This window comes from Zea mays, chromosome 10 (assembly GCF_902167145.1).
Source record: "Zea mays cultivar B73 chromosome 10, Zm-B73-REFERENCE-NAM-5.0, whole genome shotgun sequence".
NCBI classification, from domain to species: Eukaryota; Viridiplantae; Streptophyta; class Magnoliopsida; order Poales; family Poaceae; genus Zea; species Zea mays.
In genome coordinates, this window is record NC_050105.1 from 11,604,770 (window position 1) to 11,623,674 (window position 18,905).

The window sequence follows — 18,905 nt, forward strand, 5'->3', positions numbered from 1 at the left end:
CGGTAGGGCCTCTTAGAAATTGGGGCCGTTCCCGGTTGCAACTCGATGGCGAATTCAATATCCCGGTCCGGTGGCATTCCTGGCAATTCATCAGGAAAGACATCTGCATACTCACAGACCACTGGGATCTTCTTCAGGGGTAACTCTGTCATAGAGAAAGCACATGACTGAGAAGAACCCTGACTAGGCAGAATCAAAGAGAAATTCCCGCAGAAAGGAGAATTTACTTCCACGGTACGACTGGCTATATCAAGCACAACTTGGTGCAAGGTCATCCAATTTGCTCCTAGAATAATGTCCACATTTTCCAATCCCAACACAAGAAGAGTGGTTTTGATAATGTGGCTTCCCAGTTGAATAGGCACACTTTGGTTTAATTGATTAGTTGCAATTTTACCCCCAGGTGTGACTATCATGAATGACCCTTTTGAGTGAGAGAATGGCAGTTTGCAATTAGCACTGAACTTTTGGCTAATGAAACTATGAGATGCACCAGAATCAAACAGAATTAAAGCAGGTTGATTATAAACTGAAAAGGTACCGGTCATGATAGGAGCTCCTTCTGGCACTTCTTCTAGAGCAGTGAAGTTGAGCTTCCCTTGCCTGACTTGCACCTTTTGCTTTCTCCCCTTGTCTTGATTCGGTGCTGGCATCTGCCTCTGCTGGTTCCTGGGACAATTCTTGGCATAGTGGCCCACATTGCCACAAGTGAAACACTTGTTCCCATTGCCCTGGCGGAACTGCTGCTGCTGCGGAGGCTGATTGTTCCTTGGGGCGGGAGCTGGATAGCGGTTGGGTGTCGGCTGCTGCTGCTGCTGAGGTGGCCTGATCACCCATCTGCCTGCCTGCTGCTGAAAACCCCTGCTCTGATTGTGAGAAACAATCCGGAACCTCTGAGCCTGAGCGGATGGTGCTGCCATTGGTGCCTTTCTCTTCTTCTCTGCCCGGTGAGCAACAATGCAATCCTCCTGAGAGATGGCCATGTTGACCAGCTCATTGAAGCTATCGGCCCGGACAGTGTTGAGTCGTTCCCGCAGCTTGGTATTGAGACCCCTGCGGAAGCGATCCCTCTTCTTTTCATCAGAATCAGCATGATACCCTGCATACTGGCATAAGTCGTTGAAGGCTTGCGCATACTACAGTACCGTGCGGGTTCCTTGATTGAGGGCCAGGAATTCATTCAACTTCCGATCAAGAATGCCAGCTGGAATGTGGTGTCCTCTGAAGGCAGTCTTGAATTCCTCCCAAGATACCTCACGATCAGCGGGGAGCATAGCACGGAAGTGATCCCACCAAGTCCGAGCTGGGCCGCGAAGCTGCTGTGCGGCGAAGCGAGCCTTGGCCTCATCAGGGCAGTCTCCCGTGAGGAGGGGAAACTTGGACTCAACGACGCGAAGCCACACGTCGGCGTCCAACGGATCCTCTGCCTTGGTGAACAAGGGCGGCTGCGTGCTCAGAAACTCCTGGTATGTTGCCATAGCCGGAGGTCGCTGATGCTGGCCTCCACCATGATGCTGAGGGTGGGGCTGGCGCTGCAAGAGCTGTCGCAGAATCTCAATCTGCTGGGCCATCAGCTCCTGCACTGTGGGAGCTGGAGGAGGTGGCGGGGGAGCTTGCTCATTTTGCCCGCGACGCTGCCTAGCTGCCATCTGAAAACAGAGATTGTCGCCATTGTTATCCCAACTCACATTTCCGAACGACAAGATATCATCTCATATGGAAGGAAAAGGCCATAATCATAATATTAGGTTCGAAAATGAAGATAACATGGTGACAAGGATCCCACAGATATCAAAAGTTTACAGGGTTACATTAATCAGGGGAAGGTACCCACAAGCCTAGTCCAAAATGTGATACTACTAAGCTCGCATAGGTTTCTATCCGCCTAAAAATGTCAAAGCGACTGCTTAACCCTGAGCGGTGGAAGCGACACTGGATACGGGTGAAGGAGGCATCGCGGAGGTAGTCCCATTGGCACCAGGGGCTGGTCCTAGCTCCTCGGGAGCCTCTTCTCCCTCGCTTCCTGCTTCATTGGCCTCCATCTCCAGGTGGTGCATGTCCAAGTGGTCATTGGCTTCCTCGAGTTCCCTCTGCATGTCGTGAAGCTGGTTCTCCAAGACATCAATAGTGTTGTCTCGGATCTCCACTTGCTGCTCCAGGGTGGTAATACGCTGGCTCAGCCTTTCCACTTGCAGATCCTTCTCCACCAACTCTGTGGATAGGTCGACCACAAAATCTTCCCGACTGTCGAGAGTGAGCTTGGCAGCCTGAGCGGTGTTAGCAAGAAGTGTCATAGCATCGCTCTGAAGGGCCTGAAGGCGGTACAGCGCACTCATGCACTGAACAGTGACCCTCCCAACCAAGTCAGGATACATTGCCCACACATCCTTCACATGGCTCACGCGGTTACACCACATGGGATCATCCTTCTTCTCGGTAGGGAAGAGTCCCAAGGGGTGCATCACCATCTCCAGGGGATGGTAGCCACAGAAAGTCGTCAGAGTCTTCATGGCTGCTGCCTCAACGGTGTCGTCCGTCCTGAGTCCAATCGTCTCAGAGTCAAGAGAACGCCAACCCGGCTGAAGGGGATGAGCCTCCAAAGTTAGCCAGACCCGACAACGAGGTACCCGATGCTCCTCATACAACTGCACCGTGTACAAAGGGGGCGTAGGGTAACCGGCGGAGTTAAGCACTTCCCACAAGATGGAAGGAAAGCCATCGCGAGAAAGGAAGTCAGAACTGAAACGAGAGTCTCCTCCACTGGCGGGGGTGGGTGAATTCATCTGCGGAAGGGAATCAAAGATAAAGATTATAGTGGAAGGAAAAAGAAAAAGAGAGCCCGGATGGTTTTAAGGAAAAGGGTTAGCTCAAATTTTAATTCCTCTTGGTGTTTTGTAATGCATGCATGCTGAAAGAAACGTTGCCTCTCAAAAGGAAAATAGGGTGCCTTTTTAGGGCATCCCAAAATATAAGTATTGGCCCACAGGGCCTAATTAATTAGCCACCTATTTCTCCCTCTATGCCTAAGGCCTTTCGTCCTAGGTCTAGCGGTCTAGTCCTGACGATCCGTAACAGTTTCTAGGCAAGTTTTAGGTTTTGAAAATTGGTATTCATGGTTTATTGTCCTTCTCTGTGGTGGAATTTGCTCCGATACCAGCTGTGGCAGAACCACCCGAATTATTCCAGCTTAAGTGCCTAAGTCACGCCTCATGGGCCGTAACACACTTAAATCGGAATAACCCGTCAGTCCCTCAGATCTAGTCTGATAGAGCCACTTAACCAGGATCAAATTCCACAATCTCACTCGAAGGTGAGTCACAGAATAAATACAATAAAACAGGAAATCTCAAATTAAGTACTGAGTTATTACATAAATCGGAGTTTTTGGAGTAGCAAATAAAGTTCACAAATTAAAGTGCAGCGGATAATCGATGTCGTCGGTAATGAGGAAATGGGCAAGGCCTAGCCCACTATTCCTCATGCTCCTCTCCTGCCGGAGCAACATCCCACTCGACCATCCAACCCGGTGGCAGGGTGGTAGGCCAAGTCACACCATCAACTACATCCTGCATGGTACCTGCAAAAATGGTGCCACAAGCAAGGCTGAGTATACTAATACTCAGCTAGACTTAACCGGTGTGAGGAGTCTACTCCTCTACCTCTAGACTATGCAGCTGTTTGGCTGAGGGGTTTGGTTTGCCAAAAGCACTAGCTGTTTCTAAAATCAACTTTTAGCTTTTCAGATTCTACTATCATTAACTTAGCTAGATTTGCTCCTTCTAAGCATACATGGTAACAAGCAATTAGCTCAATCAACAAGTTATCTCATGTAATCCACATTTCACTTCTTACTCGATGCAGTACAAGGAATCAAGCAGTCTCATTAGCTGCGAGAAGCAGACGATTCGAATCGAGTTTTAACCTTGCAAGGTAAACCTAAACACACGGCATGTCAGGGTACTCTGACCCCACACATGACAACCGTCCCCATCGATTCCCCGTTCGCGTCCAGGCCTCACCGCCTTGGCATACAATGCTCCACTGACCCCGGCTGCCGCCGTGCAGTGACCGCACTTGTACCCACCATAGCTAGCATGGGAGACCCTGTCTCAGGTCGCATGAGGGATAAAGTCCGCGCCCGGCTTCACTCAGGTACTAGGTTTACCGGTTACCATTTTTCCCGGCATGTGCTTAGTACGTTCAAAAGCTTGACTCAGGTATCCACACATTAATCCTTAATTCATTTTTCCCGTCTCATGGACAAGGCATCCTCCCTGGATCCAAGTCCACGGACCAACATATATCCCATTATCAAGATGAATACAATCAATTCCTGACCTCGCGCGAGTGCTAGAAAAATCACTCGACTTCTACCGAGATCCTGATTAGCAAGCAGCTACTCGACCTAGCATACTAGTATTCATCTCAAAAAGGAATCCTAAGTTCATGCAACTAGAGTTTCAAGCAACTCCTACACTTAAGTGCACATTACAATCCTACAAGCATTAAGTGTAGTAAAGTAGCATATAATAACATGGTTATGCATAAAACCGGGGCTTGCCTTCAATTGCTGGGGCTGCGGGGAGATCCTCAATAGCAGCCTCTGAAGCCTGCTCCTGGTCCTCCTCTTGGACAGGTCCTTGCTCGGAGATGAGCACGTACTCTCCGTCGACAAGATTACAATCTAATGAATGCAATGCGTAAGATATATGCATGATATGATATGTGCTTTTAGAAATTACCACTTTAAAGGTGTATGGTCTTTTGAGTTTAAACAAGTTAACTTTACTTATGTAAAACCCTTGGGTGGTACACTTGGTAAATTGGGTTAGTTTTAATGGGATGAGGTTTATTCCTTCTTCTCTTTTCTTTTATTCTTTTTAATGTTTTGGAGTAGGTTTGAACTACAAGTTGCTTTTATAAAATTCCAAAAATTCTGCAAAAATTACAGTGGCTTGCTACTGGTGTATGATTCTCTGTCTCAAAATTTGGGGTTCAGAAAGTGAATGGTTTTCTCTGGACAAAATTACCAAATTTTAGGGCAGAAGGGGTACTTTGAACTACAACTATTATTTAACAGTGGGTAATTCTTTAAAACTTATTTTTGCTGGCTTTTAGGTGTCATAACATGACTTGATACAAATTTCTAGTCATTAATACCTTTTAATTATTTTCCTATGGTTTTCTTAAGGTTTCTAGCCAAAGGGGTGCTTTCTACTACCACTATACTAAAAAAACATCAAACAACAGAGTTCTTATTTTTCTTAGCTAGTATTTTGTGCAAGAGCAATCATTCTGGAGTTTGGCTTCTTTTTGCTTAAGGGAAGGGGTGGTATGCATTATTTGAGCTAAATGGCCTTTCTCACAAATTACTAGCAAAAGGTATGGGTTCACTTCTTTTTCATGGGTTTGCATTTTTCTCTGGTGGTTTATCTCATCATAGACTTAGCTAATTTTTTGGTTGCCCATTATCACATTAAAAGGGGTTGCTTATGATTTATTGGAAAAATGCCTTATTATCATTCTGTATTTATTTTCCCTACTTAAAAAGTTAGGCTGGGGTGTTCTGTATTTTTGTAGTGGGGCTCTGGTGGTTATAAGTTCACTGGATTTTTGTTAACCACTTTGGTTATGGTTTTGAAATTTTAATAATTGATTTTTAGTCTTCATAAGGCTAATTAAAGCATCTTAATTAGAAACTGGTCCTAATTAATGGTCTCTGCATTTTTCCTAGGTTCTTGGTTGCATAAGTAAACTAGGAAAAATATTACTAATCACTGTTCAACATTTTCTAATGCTTTTCTGATTTTCTTTAAGTTGTGGACAAAATGGCTTTAAATGAATAACTACATCATAATCTCTAATGCTGGGGCTCCTACTATTTTTAAACAGTGTCTAATTAAGGTATAAGCATCTACAAATTTTCTTAAGCTCAGCACAAAAGAAAAACAAATTTTCCTTAATTAAACAAGGTTTAGGGGGTTTCTGTTTTTAATTTTAAACTCTAAAATTTAGAACAGAAAGCGTATGGTTCAATAATTTTAAATGATAGATCATAATATTCCAGAGCTAGCAAAATTGGTTTGACAGCTTTTCATTAAGATTTCATCAAGTTATGGATTTTCTAAGTTCTGTGGTTATTTAAAAGAATAACAGAATTGATTAAAAGGAAAACCACTTTGCACTGGGGTCCCTGGCGGTTTTTCTAAGTTTTCCTTCGCGAATCAGTCCTTAGGTTACTATTCACATGAGTCGCTGACATTACAGAAAACCCCTCGGGTTCTACAGAACCTAACCCGAGGTCCTTCTTCTACCTCAAACAGTAGCCGCGGCGAAGAAAAGGGCGGAGGGGCTTATCGGCGGCGAGACTGTTCCGGTGAAGTGGTCGAGGATGAAGGGGAGGTCGCGGGGATCACAACGGTGTGCGGAACGTCGACGGAGATGGCCGGAGTTGGTCGGTCCACGCGCGCAGGCGGGGATACTCGTCGGCGGCGAGGAGACCGGCCTGGTCACGGCGAGGTAGTTCAATTAAATAGGTCAGGGAGGTCCACGGGATGCCAGAGAAGACATGAGCGAAAGGAATTGGGCGGAGACTTACTGGATAGCTCGGTCCACGCGCGGCGGCGGAAGACCGAAGTCCGGTGAGGGTGATCTCGGGCCTCCGGTGAAGTCCGGTCGGGTCCGAGGGCTTGGCGAGCTTCACGGGCTACTGGCGGAGCTAGCCGAAGCACTGGTTGGGCTGGAGGGTGGCTGGAGTGAGCTGGCCACGGCGGCCTAAGTTCTGGCGGCAATGGCGGGCGGAAATAAGCTCGCTGGAGCTAAGGAACGGTGGCTGCTCGGTGAGGGTGAGTGCGGGGCGAAGTGGGGCGCGCCTGGGGAGGCTTTATAGGCACGGCGCGGTGCACGGGCGGTCGTGGACCGGCGAGTGCGCGCGGGCGTGCACTGGGAAGGCGCGGTGCGCGAACGGGCGTGAACCAGGGGTGTCAGCCGCGGTCGAACACGTGTTCCCGTTGCCTCTGCCCCTGTTCAAGCGCCGATTGGGAGCAAATCTTCGCGAATTTGGGCAAGATCACTGCAAGGGATTTGTTCACCAGACCAAGCTTTGTCTTTTGTGTATGGACGATGTGCGGTTTTAGGCTAGGGACAGGGAGTTGTAGCGTCACCAAGGTGCCAGTGTCAGAATGCCTGGTCCCGAGGTTGAGCTGCGCCAAAACCGTGTCAAATGGATTTGGTTTGAGTTCAAATTTTCCCAGAATGTGTTCAAGGTAATTTGGCACGACTTTGATATTTGGATCTTCTGGCTTTGAGTTTGGAAAAGCAGAGAACACAGATGATCTTTGAGAAGAGGTCTGAAATTCAGAAATTCAGAAATCTGAATTTCTCTAAGGGTTCATTGATCAAGGGATATTTTGGGGATGTAATTGAGTTATTTTGGCTAAGCCTTCTTAACCTTTCTTGTTGCTTAATAAATATACTTTAACTTATATAATTGGCTCAACTCAAAATTTTAAACTTTTCATCCTCTTTTTCATATTTCCTTGAATTTTGTTCATGGGGTTCACTTAGGGTTTTGAGTTAGGGTTGCACATTCTTATCTTTCAAAAGTCTCAATTGTTTTGATCATGACACTTTAAGTATATACTTGGTGAATTCTTTCTCACTTAAATTGTTTTGATGCTCATGCTTACTTTGGTTCACATAAAATGATGGTTCTTGGTTTGGCTTTTTAAGAGAAACCCTAGGTGACACTGGGGTGTCACAGTGGAGGCTGTCTGTCGTATGGTGCACCGGACAGTCCGGTGCACACCGGACATGTCCGGTGCACTAGCCACGTCACCAAAGCCGTTGCAATTTGACCGTTGGAGTTCTGACTTCTGGGCCCGCCTGGATGTCCGGTGGCGCACCGGACATGTACTGTTGAGTGTCCGGTGCGCCAGCATGGGCGTGCCTGACCTCTGCGCGCGCTGCGCGCGCATTTAATGCGTCGCAGGTAGCCGTTGGCGCCGAAATAGCCATTGCCCCGCTGTTACACCGGACAGTCCGGTGTACACCGGACAGTCCGGTGAATTTTAGCGGAGCGGCTGAAGTGAATTCCCGAGGCTGGCGAGTTCCTGAGGCCGCTCTTCCTTGGAGCACCGGACATGTCCGGTGTACACCGGACAGTCCGGTGAATTATAGCGGAGTTGCCTCTGGAATTTCCCGAAGGTGGCGAGTTTGAAATCGGAGTCCGGTGCGCCACACCAGAGGTGCCTTCGGTTGTCCCTTTGCTCTTTGGTTGAACCCAATACTTTGTCTTTTTATTGGCTAAGTGTGAACCTTTAGCACCTGTATAACTTATGCACTAGAGCAAACTAGTTAGTCCAAATATTTGTGTTGGGCAATTCAACCACCAAAATTAATTAGGGACTAGGTGTAATCCTAATTCCCTTTCACAAGGCATCCCATGACCCTCTGTACGCCTTTCAAGTCCTTGATGGGCCCCATGTTGGTGATGGCCGCGATTTTCTCCGGGTTGGCCTCGATGCCCCGCTTGGAGACGATGAACCCCAAGAGCATGCCTCGGGGGACTCCGAAGACGCAATTCTCGGGATTGAGTTTTACGCCTTTCGCCTTGAGACACTTGAATGTCGTTTCAAGGTTGGAGAGGTGGTCGGAGGCTTTCCTCGTCTTGACTACGATGTCATCGATGTAAGCCTCGACGGTCCGACCAATGTGTTCGCCAAACACGTGGTTCATGCACCTTTGGTATGTCGCACCCGCATTCCTCAAACCAAATGGCATAGTAACGTAGCAGTACATGCCAAAAGGTGTGATGAAAGAAGTCGCGAGCTGGTCGGACTCTTTCATCTTGATTTGGTGATACCCTGAGTAGGCGTCGAGGATGACAGGGTTTCGCACCCAGCAGTGGAATCCACAATTTGATCGATGCGAGGCAGAGGGTAGGGAACCTTCAGACATGCTTTGTTTAGACCAATGTAGTCTACACACATCCGCCATTTCCCTCCTTTCTTTCTTACAAGCACAGGGTTGGAAAGCCATTCAGGATGGAATACCTCTTTGATGAACCCTGCAGCCAGCAGTTTGTGGATCTCCTCGCCTATGGCTCTGTGCTTTTCTTCGTCGAATCGGCGCAGAGGCTGCTTCACGGGTCAGGATCCAGTTCGGATATCCAGCGAGTGCTCGGTGACATCCCTCGGTATGCCAGGCATGTCCGAGGGACTCCACGCGAAAACTTCGGCGTTCGCGCGAAGAAAGTCGACGAGCACTGCTTCCTATTTGGGGTCGAGCTCGGAGCCGATCTGGATCTGCTTGGAGGCGTCGGTACTAGGGTCGAGAGGGACGGACTTAACCGTCTCTGTTGGATCGAAGTTGCCGGCGTGGCGATTCGCATCTGGCGCCTCCTTGGAGAGGCTCTCTAGGTCGGCGATGAGGGCCTCAGATTCGGCGAGGGCCTCGGCGTACTCCACGCACTCCACGTCGCATTCGTACGCGTGTCGGTACGTGGGGCCGACGGTGATGACCCCGTTGGGGCCCGGCATTTTGAGCTTGAGGTAGGTGTAGTTGGGCACGGCCATGAACTTGGCGTAGCATGGCCTCCCCAGTACTGCGTGGTAGGTTCCTCGGAACCCGACCACCTCGAACGTGAGGGTTTCCCTTCGGAAGTTGGAGGGAGTCCCGAAGCAGACGGGCAGATCGAGTTGTCCGAGGGGTTGGACGCGTTTCTCGGGGATGATCCCGTGAAAAGGCGTCGCGCCTGTCCGGATCGAGGACAGATCGATCTGCAGGAGCCTGAGGGTCTCGGCGTAGATGATGTTGAGGCTGCTGCCTCCGTCCATGAGGACCTTGGTGAGCCTGACGTTGCCGATGACGGGGTCAACAACGAGCGGATATTTCCTCGGGCTCGGCACGCGGTCGGGGTGGTCGCCCTGGTCGAAGGTGATGGGCTTGTCGGACCAGTCTAGGTAGATTGGCGCCGCCACCTTTACCGAGCAGACCTCCCGACGCTCTTGCTTGCGGTGCCGAGCCGAGGCGTTCACCACTTGCCCACCATAGATCATGAAGTAGTCGTGGACCTCAGGGAACTCCTCTGCCTTGTGATCCTCCTTCTTGTCGTTGTTGTGGGCCCTGCCACCTTCCGCTGGTGGCCCGGCCTTGTGAAAGTGGCGCCGAAGCATGACGCACTCCTCAAGGGTGTGCTTGACGGGCCCCTGATGATAGGGGCACGGCTCCTTGAGCATCTTATCGAAGAGATTGGCACCTCTAAGAGGTTTTCGAGGGTTCTTGTACTCAGCGGCGGCGACAAGGTCCACATCGGTGGCGTCGCATTTCGCTTGTGACTTCTTGTTCTTCTTCTTGGTGCCGCGCTAAGTGGACGCCTCAGGGACGTCTTCCGGCTGGCGGCCCTGGGGCTGCTTGTCCTTCCGGAAGATGGCCTCAACCGCCTCCTGGCCAGAGGCGAACTTGGTGGCGATGTCCATCAGCTCGCTCGCCCTGGTGGGGGTCTTGCGACAGGTGGTGCCGGTGAGGAACGCGCCAATGACGTCCGAGTCGGTGACGTTGGGCAGCTCGGTGCGCTGCTTCGAGAATCACCGGATGTAGTCCCGGAGAGACTCTCCCGGCTGCTGGCGGCAGCTTCGGAGATCCCAGGAGTTCCCAGGGCGCACTTACGTGCCCTGGAAGTTGCCGACGAAGGCTTGGACCAGGTCGTCCCAGTTGGAGATCTGCCCCGGAGGCAGATGCTCCAGCCAGGCTCGAGCGGTGTCGGAGAGGTACAGGGGGAGGTTGCGGATGATGAGGTTGTCATCGTCCGTTCCACCTAGCTGGCAGGCCAGTCGGTAGTCCGCGAGCCACAGTTCTGGCCTCGTCTCCCCCGAGTACTTTGTGATGGTAGTCGGGGTTCGGAACCGGGTCGGGAACGGCGCCCGTCGTATGGCCCGGCTGAAAGCCTGCGGACCGGGTGGTTCGGGCGAGGGGCTCTGATCCTCCCCGCTATCGTAGCGTCCCCCACGCCTGGGGTGGTAGCCTCGACGCACCCTCTCGTCGAGGTGGGCTCGACGGTTGCGGTGGTGGTGCTCGTTGCCGAGGCGACCCAGGGCCACAGGCGCCGTGTTGCGCGTGCGCCCGGTGTGGACCGAGGCTTCCCGCACGAATCGGGAAGTCACGGCGCGATGCTCCGAGGGGTACCCCTGCCTTCGGGAGGCAGAGCTTTCGACCCGTCGGACCGCGGCATCCTCCAGGAGATTCTTGAGCTCTCCCTGGATACGCCGCCCTTCGGTGGTCGATGGTTCCGGCATCGCGCGGAGTAGTGTTGCTGCTGCAGCCAGGTTCTGGCCGACCCCACTGGAAGCTGGTGGCGGCCTTGCCCTGACGTCGTCGGCAATGCGGTGCTGGATGCCCTGGGGTAGATGACGCGCTTCTCTGGCCGGGACTTGGTCTGCCCATTCCTGCCCAATGTTCCGCCGGAACTGCTCAAGTGTTCCTACTCCCTCGTCGAGCCTGGCCTGCATCTCGCGGATTTGCTCGAGCTGTGCGTCTTGACCCCCCGCAGGGACTGGGACCACAGCTAGCTCCCGAAGGATGTCAACGCGAGGCGCAGGCCTAGGGGGATCGCCGCTCTCTGGCATACCAAGATGGTTGCCTTCGCCGGGACCCCCTAGATCGACGTGGAAACATTCACGACTCAGGCCGCAGTCCTCGTCGCCAAAGCTGCGGCTACCATCGGAACAATCGGAGAGGCAGTAGTCGCATGCGGTCATGAAGTCCCGCATGGCACTGGGGTTACCGAGCCCGGAGAAATCCCAACAAAAGTCGGGCTCGTCATCTTCCTCGGAACCCGAGGGTCCGTAGGTCGAGACGACCGTCAGTCTGTCCCAGGGTGACCGCATATGGTACCCCGGAGGGTTGGTACATGCCTCTATGAAAGCTTCCACCGAAGTGAGGTCGCTTGGTGGGTCGAAGCTGAATCCAAAAGGCACGAGATGGGAATCGGTCGGTACCTCTTGGTCGACGGGCGGTGACGAAGTCACGTCAGGGGCGGACTGTATCGTTGTCTCAGGTACGAGGGCGATGCCTAGCAAGTCCTTCGCGAGCGTGCTGGCGTCGTTCGTCTGCTTGGGGCTGGCGTGTTGCGGGGAAACGGTGCTCGCCTTCGTCTCAGACGCAAGGTTGAAGCCCGACGTGCCCCCCGCTGGGGCGCCAGCGTCGTCGACTTGCTCAACAGCCGATGAGGTGCCGCCTCCTGCTTGGCCATGGTTGCCCCGCCTCCTCCTCCGTCGGTGGGGGAGGTGACGGGACAAACCCGGATGTTGTTCTTCCACCATGTGGGGAAGACGTCGTTGACTCCCCCGCCGGCGGGCGGGCTGACGGCCGCCATTGTCGCTGTCGCGCGGCGGAGGAAGGAGTATCATGTCGTAGCTGCCGTCGAGGGACATGAACTCAAGACTCTCAAAACGGAGCATCGTCCCGGGTTGGAAAGGTTGCTGGATACTACCCATTTGGAGCTTGACGGGAAGCTGTTCGTCAACACGCAGCAGGCCCCTACCTGGCGCGCCAATTGTCGGCGTTTCGACCCTGGGGGGTCCCTGGATCGACGAGTAAATTGTCGCTGCGTGTCCCAGCCCAGATGGGTCGGCGCGAGACAGGACACAAAGGGGGAAGAGAAGTAAGGGGAAACTGCAGCCTTCGTGTTGTCCTGCGCCCAGGGCGGATGGATGCGCTTGCAGTAGGGGGTTACAAGCGTTCGCGTGGGAGAGAGAGAGGGCGAGAGCCTTATGCGTCGACCCGTTCTCCCGCGCGGCCAACCCTTTTTGTACGAGGGCCCTGGACCTTCCTTTTATAGACGTAAGGAGAGGGCCCAGGTGTACAATGGGGGGTGTAGCAATGTGCTAACGTGTCTAGCAGAGAGGAGCTAGTGCCCTATGTACATGCCGTCGTGGCTGTCGGAGAGGTGTTGCTGCCCTGTTCATGTGATGTCGTGGCCGTCGGAGGAGAGCTGGAGCCCTGCGGAAGTACAGCTGTCGGGGCTGTCGGATCCTTGCTGACGTCTCCTTACTGACGTAAGGGGCTGGGAGCTGCCGTCGTCATGGAGCATGCGGGGTGTCATCATTACTTGTTTTACTGGGGCGAGCCAGATGGGACGCTGGTCTTGTTTCCCATAGCCTGAGCTAGCTAGGGGCAGGGTAATGATGGCCCCCTGGCGACGTGGCCGGTCCGGGCCCGAGTTTGGGCGAGGTGGCGATTCCTCCGAGGTCGAGGTTGAGTCCGAGCCCTGGGGTCGGGTGAGGCGGATTCCATCGTCATTCGGAGCCGAGGCTGAGTCCGAGCCCTGGGATCGGGTGAGGCGGAGTTCATCGTCTTCTAAGTCGTGGTTGAGTCCGAGCCCTTGGGTCGGGCGAGGCGAAGTCCATCTTCCGAGGCCGAGACGGGGGCCGAACCCTGGTGTCGGGCGAGGCGGAGCTTCCTATGTCACCCAAGGCTGGACTTAGCCGCTGTCGACCTCACTCTGGTGAGTGGCACGGCAGTCGGAGCAGGGCAGGCGGCGCTGTATTCCTGTCAGGTCGGTCAGTGGAGCGGCGAAGTGACTGCGGTCACTTCGGCCCTATCGACTGAAGAGCGCGTGTCAGGATAAGATGTCAGGCGATCCTCGCATTAAATGCTCCTGCGATATGGTCGGTTGGTGTGGTGATTTGGCCAAGGTTGCTCCTCCGCGAAGCCTACCCGAGCTGAGCCTTGGGCGAGTCGATGGTGCTTCCGTTGCTTGAAGGGACCCTCGGGCGAGGCGTGAATCTTCCGGGGTCGGCTGTCTTTGCCCGAGGTTGGGCTCGGGTGAGGCGGGATCGTGTCCCTTGAGCGGAGCCTTGGCCTGAATCGCGCCCATCAGGCCTTCGCAGCTTTGTGCTGATGGGGTTTACCAGCTGAGATTAGGAGTCTTGGGGGTACCCCTAATTATGGTCCCCGACAAACGCACTCTGGCCATTTGATGGATTTTTTGCGGTTTTAACGAAGTTGATGGTTGTTTTTGCAGTTTTGACGAAGCTCACTCTTCTGACGAAGTTAACTCTAAATGATGAAGTGCTCACTTGAGAGCGCAGTGAAAAAAGCTTCGGCTATGGTTAATTTTTTTAACAGCACAACAGTGCAATGGCAATGAATGCTGTGGTAACTCTGCATCATCCCGTCTGTTTATATAGTGCTGCAGGTGGGAAGGTGAACCGCCAAATTGCCTGCACCCGCTGAACGATGGACCACTCGGCGCTTAGAAGGTGAACCGCCAGATCGCCTGTATTCGCTGAACGGTGGACCACCCGACGCCTGGAGTATTTTAATCGTTTCTCGACAACGAGCTCAGGGAAGGTGTTTTTTGGACCTTCGGCATTCCGAAGCCTTTGAGGTTTTTTGTGGATCGAGCTCATTACGAAAAACGATCTAGCACCGTGAAGGTGCTACTGTTGGGGGGCATTCTTCTTCGCCAAAGGTCTTCTAAGCAAAAACACCTTCGGCAGGACGATATGCAAGCAGACATAACATGAAGGTATATGCCAAAGCTACAATCCAGGGAGCTTCGGCATGATGCCTTGAGAAGAAGGGCGTCGCAGACTTAAGAGGAAAAGACCGTTCAGTCCATGATAATTTGTGTCATATTTATAATTAGTTATCAAGGACATAAATGTAATTTCGACTGGGCTGCGTCTCGTGCCTATAAATAGGTGAACAGTAACCCTGTACTGTTCACGCTGATTGGTACTCACCTGCCCGTCGCTCTTGGATTTTTACCTTCTGTCAAGCCGAAGGTACAAATGTAGTCAATATCATCAATGTTTGTTCATGGTTATTTAATAAGAACATAAATAATAATCTATGATTTAATGTGATTATTCCATGTTCTTTTTATGTTTCATATGTTTGTACTTTCATTATTACCTATTGAAATGATGAAGGTATGTCCTTCATGACCTTCGTCTGAAGATCATTATATCTCGAGGGAGATAATGTTTCGAAGGACGAAGGTTTTTAACCATTAACATTTGTGTTGCCTTGTTCTTAACTCATAGCATTTGAGAACAAGTCCCCAACAGTTTCTAATATTGCCACGTCAGATTTAAACTAGATAACCGTGTATTCAAAGTTTCATCCACATGAAATTCTATCCTCGTTTATAAAACTCTCTCTAGATCTCTCCTCATAATTGCAGTGCAATGTCAACACGCATGATGATGTGTCACTGCATTGCATTTAATGGGTATGAAACTTTTATTAAAAATGACCTTAATAACATCTTCTAAACTTTAATCATTCCAGTGTAGATATCTTCTTTAGGGCATGTACCACCATATTTAATATTCCGTCTCTTAAGAGGTCCCTTACATGTGTGAAGGTTAATAAATAAAGAGGATGATGAAAAGGATGTAAATTAAACAAATTTTCCTTCTACTCTTTTGCAGTTTAATTAATTATTACTATAGCGCATATACTCACTGTTCTCGAGGATGTTTGGGCACAAAGCTAAGGCCCCGTTTGGTTTGGGCTGACTAAAGTTCAGTGACTAAAGTTTAGTCACTTTTAGTCTCTAAAGAAGCAAACATGATGACTAAAGTGGGGTAACTAAACTTTAGTTCTTTAGTCACTAAGGGGGTGACTAAAAGAGACTAAAGTAGTATTTTCACCTTATTTATCCTCTCCACTTTCTTCTTATAGCAAACATTCATTAATTAATAGGGGTAAATAGTCATTATTCACAACAATTAATGCTCTTTAGTCCGGTTTAGTCACTGTAACCAAACGGAGTACTTTAGCGACTAAACTTTAGTCACTAAAATTTAGTCTAGTGATTAAGGGAACCAAACAGGGCCTAAGACAAGGTGGTGGAAGTCGTTATCCTCGTGCTACTATCAACTTTCGATCATCATTTGGATTTTGAATTAAATGATCAGTAGAGAATATTATTTATGCTACCGATGGCGATAGCAGTGTTTTCTTTTCTTTTTTTTTTCCTTTAGGCAATTTTCCATGAATAATATTCTTTTCCTAGCGGCCTAGCCGGTCGCTTTCAACCGTAGTTAGCCTTGTTTAGCATGCCCATCAGACGGTGAAACGGGTCTCGCGCGTGCTTATTGGGTCCGGGCATATCGATTGGTTGGACGACGACTCTTTTACATCCCTTATTTATTAGATGGGTCGGTTTTATGTTATTTTAATATATATAGTTTCCACTGATTTTGTTCGTTTTTATTCTGTCACTCACTTAGTACACAATTTGGTCTCAACAATTTGTAGTGTCATTTTAGTCAATCAACATTCTCACTCTTCTCGGTTATATTACGTCATTCCAGTTACATTTTAAGACATTCAGTAACATTCAAGAATTTATTAGTCACGTGTAATTTGATTTAAGACACTTTGATGACTATTTAAGACATTTCCTTCTTTCTCAACTATTCGTTCATTCAGTCATTCAGTACATATTTGGTTTTAGCTATTTGTAGTGTCATCTAGGTCACTCAACATTCTCCTTCTCGTTTTACATTCAAGTATTTTTTTAGTTACAGATAATCTGATTTACGACACTTTGATGATTATTTGAGGCATTCTCTTTTTCTCTCGACCATTTACTCATCCACCCATTTAGTACGCATTTTTGTTCAATTAAGTCATTCTGTTACAGTCTCGATCAAGTCATTCTGTTACAGTCTCGATCAAGTCATTCTGTTACAGTCTCGATCGTTCCATTACTGTTTCAGTTATTTGGTTACGTTTTCAGTTGTTACAGTTTCAGTCGTCTGGTCGAAGCAGGGGTACGTGGGGATGGCGCGTGATGGATGGTTGCAACGTGCGGGTTTATTCGGGTGTGGCGATTAGCGTGTCCGATTGGAGCGTGGTGGTGGCACGCGCTAGGTGGGTCAAGCGTGGGGGGCTAATCAGACTGCGGCTGATAGCGCGTTTTGGGGATCGATTAGATTGGTCCAGGGGACGGAACCTCTGGTCCACATCACCCTAAGTGATAAATAGCCTTGAGCTGTCGAATGTTTCTTCCTTAAAATCTTAGAAGAAGAAAAAAACGATGAATGGCTCGAGTACAACGACTTGAATAGCTTTAAGGTTTGTAACTGCTGTATTTCGTTAATGGCTGAAGTGAACCTTATTAATTGATTCCTTAAGCGCGTCATGAATGATGCACATGGTGTGAGTGGAAGTGGAGCAAGTCCAAGGGCCGGCCGTCGCGGTGCATTTTGCTTTCATGGCAGACACTCCGGGCCGGGCCGGCCGGTAGGGGAGAGATCGAGTGGGAGAGCAAGCACTACGCCACTACCTGATAAGCAGCTGCAGTGTCTGTGGTGCATATATCGTCAGGTGGCAGGCACACGTCTCTTTTCGCGCGATGCTAGCTCGTCGTCGTACGTGTGCTATCTGAACGCACGATCGACCGGCTGTCTCGGTCGTTCGTCGCTGCTGCAACCGGGCAGTCATGGGTCTGTTTGGTTCAGCTTTTTTCTGACTAGATTTTCTAAAAATATGGCTGTGAAGATAATCTGGATGTGAGAAGAATTTGGGTATCATTACGATTACGTGTGGATAAATATAAAGTTATTCATAGAGCTTAGGATTTAGAAAGCGACAGATTCATACTATATATTAGAACGACTCAACCGATTATGTGTTTATGTCGATTTTGAATGGTTTTTTGCTCCAACGAATTTTATAGAAGCTGGCTGAAAAGCTGCGCGTTTGGTAGTCCACAGCAGCTTTGGGTGTCCTCCGTGTTTCAGACTCTCTCTGTATCCTGGTTGGGTCAGGGGCTAGCTGCATGTACATGCATGAGTGAGTGCGCGCGTACCTCCTGTCACACGGCTGCAATTCGCATTATTTGCTAGCTTGCTTGTTGGGTTTCTGTCACTCGTGCTAGGCGTTAGGTATTCATGACGATAAGACTGAGAAAGCTAGCGCTAAGGCTATGCCGATATTTTACACTGTAGACTAAACTATTTACATAGTGGGGTTTGAAATAAGAGACACGTGCCACGTGTGCATACCCCACCAATTCACCATCACACTTGGCACATCGAGAGTGCAATTAAGGTGCACGCAACGCCATCCAGGGTTTTGCATATGGTCATATATATCATCAGGTGTTTTTGCAAGGAAGACGAGAGCTGTAGTCTGTCCGACAACACAACGCCCTGGTGGTGTCTTGCGTATGATGGGCTTTTGGTTCTGGCTTCAACCGGCCTGCGTGCCGACAGTCGGCTTCAACCTATGGGCCGTATATTCTGTAGATAGAATGTACTCCGATAAAATTAGTTATGAAGTGCACTACGTACAAATTTAGGGCCCGAAATTTATTTTTTTGTCCGAAATTCAGTTTTTGGCCCAAAATTCACATCAGAGCCCTAAATTCAAAAAAATAATAAAACAAATAAATTTGAACAAAAGCAAACTTAATATTTGTATTAAGTTTAATATTTGTATTAAACTTAATATTAGTTATGAAGTGCACCGGCGACCGTTAGGCCCACGATGTCATGCATGTGCCTGTCCCACTTCCAACCCGGTCATGCGCCCACACGGTGTCTCTCCAATGAAGGTCAATTCCCCTCTTAAACCTATAGTTTTTTTATGTCATTAGTAGTTTGCTTTGTGGGGCATCAGTAGTTTATAGAGATGGATTCGGATGTCTGGATATCTAAATTATCTGTATTCATATTCGAATAAAATGCTAATATAAATATTTGTATTTGTATTCGATTTTAATATGAATGTTAAATGGATATATCCCATTCGGTTTTTCTCTATACGGTTTTAGATCCATATTCGACAAAACTATGAAATATCTGATAATATTTAATACTATATGTATTCATGAAGAAAAAAAGTATTAGATGAAACCATTTAAAACTTATTTTTATTACTAA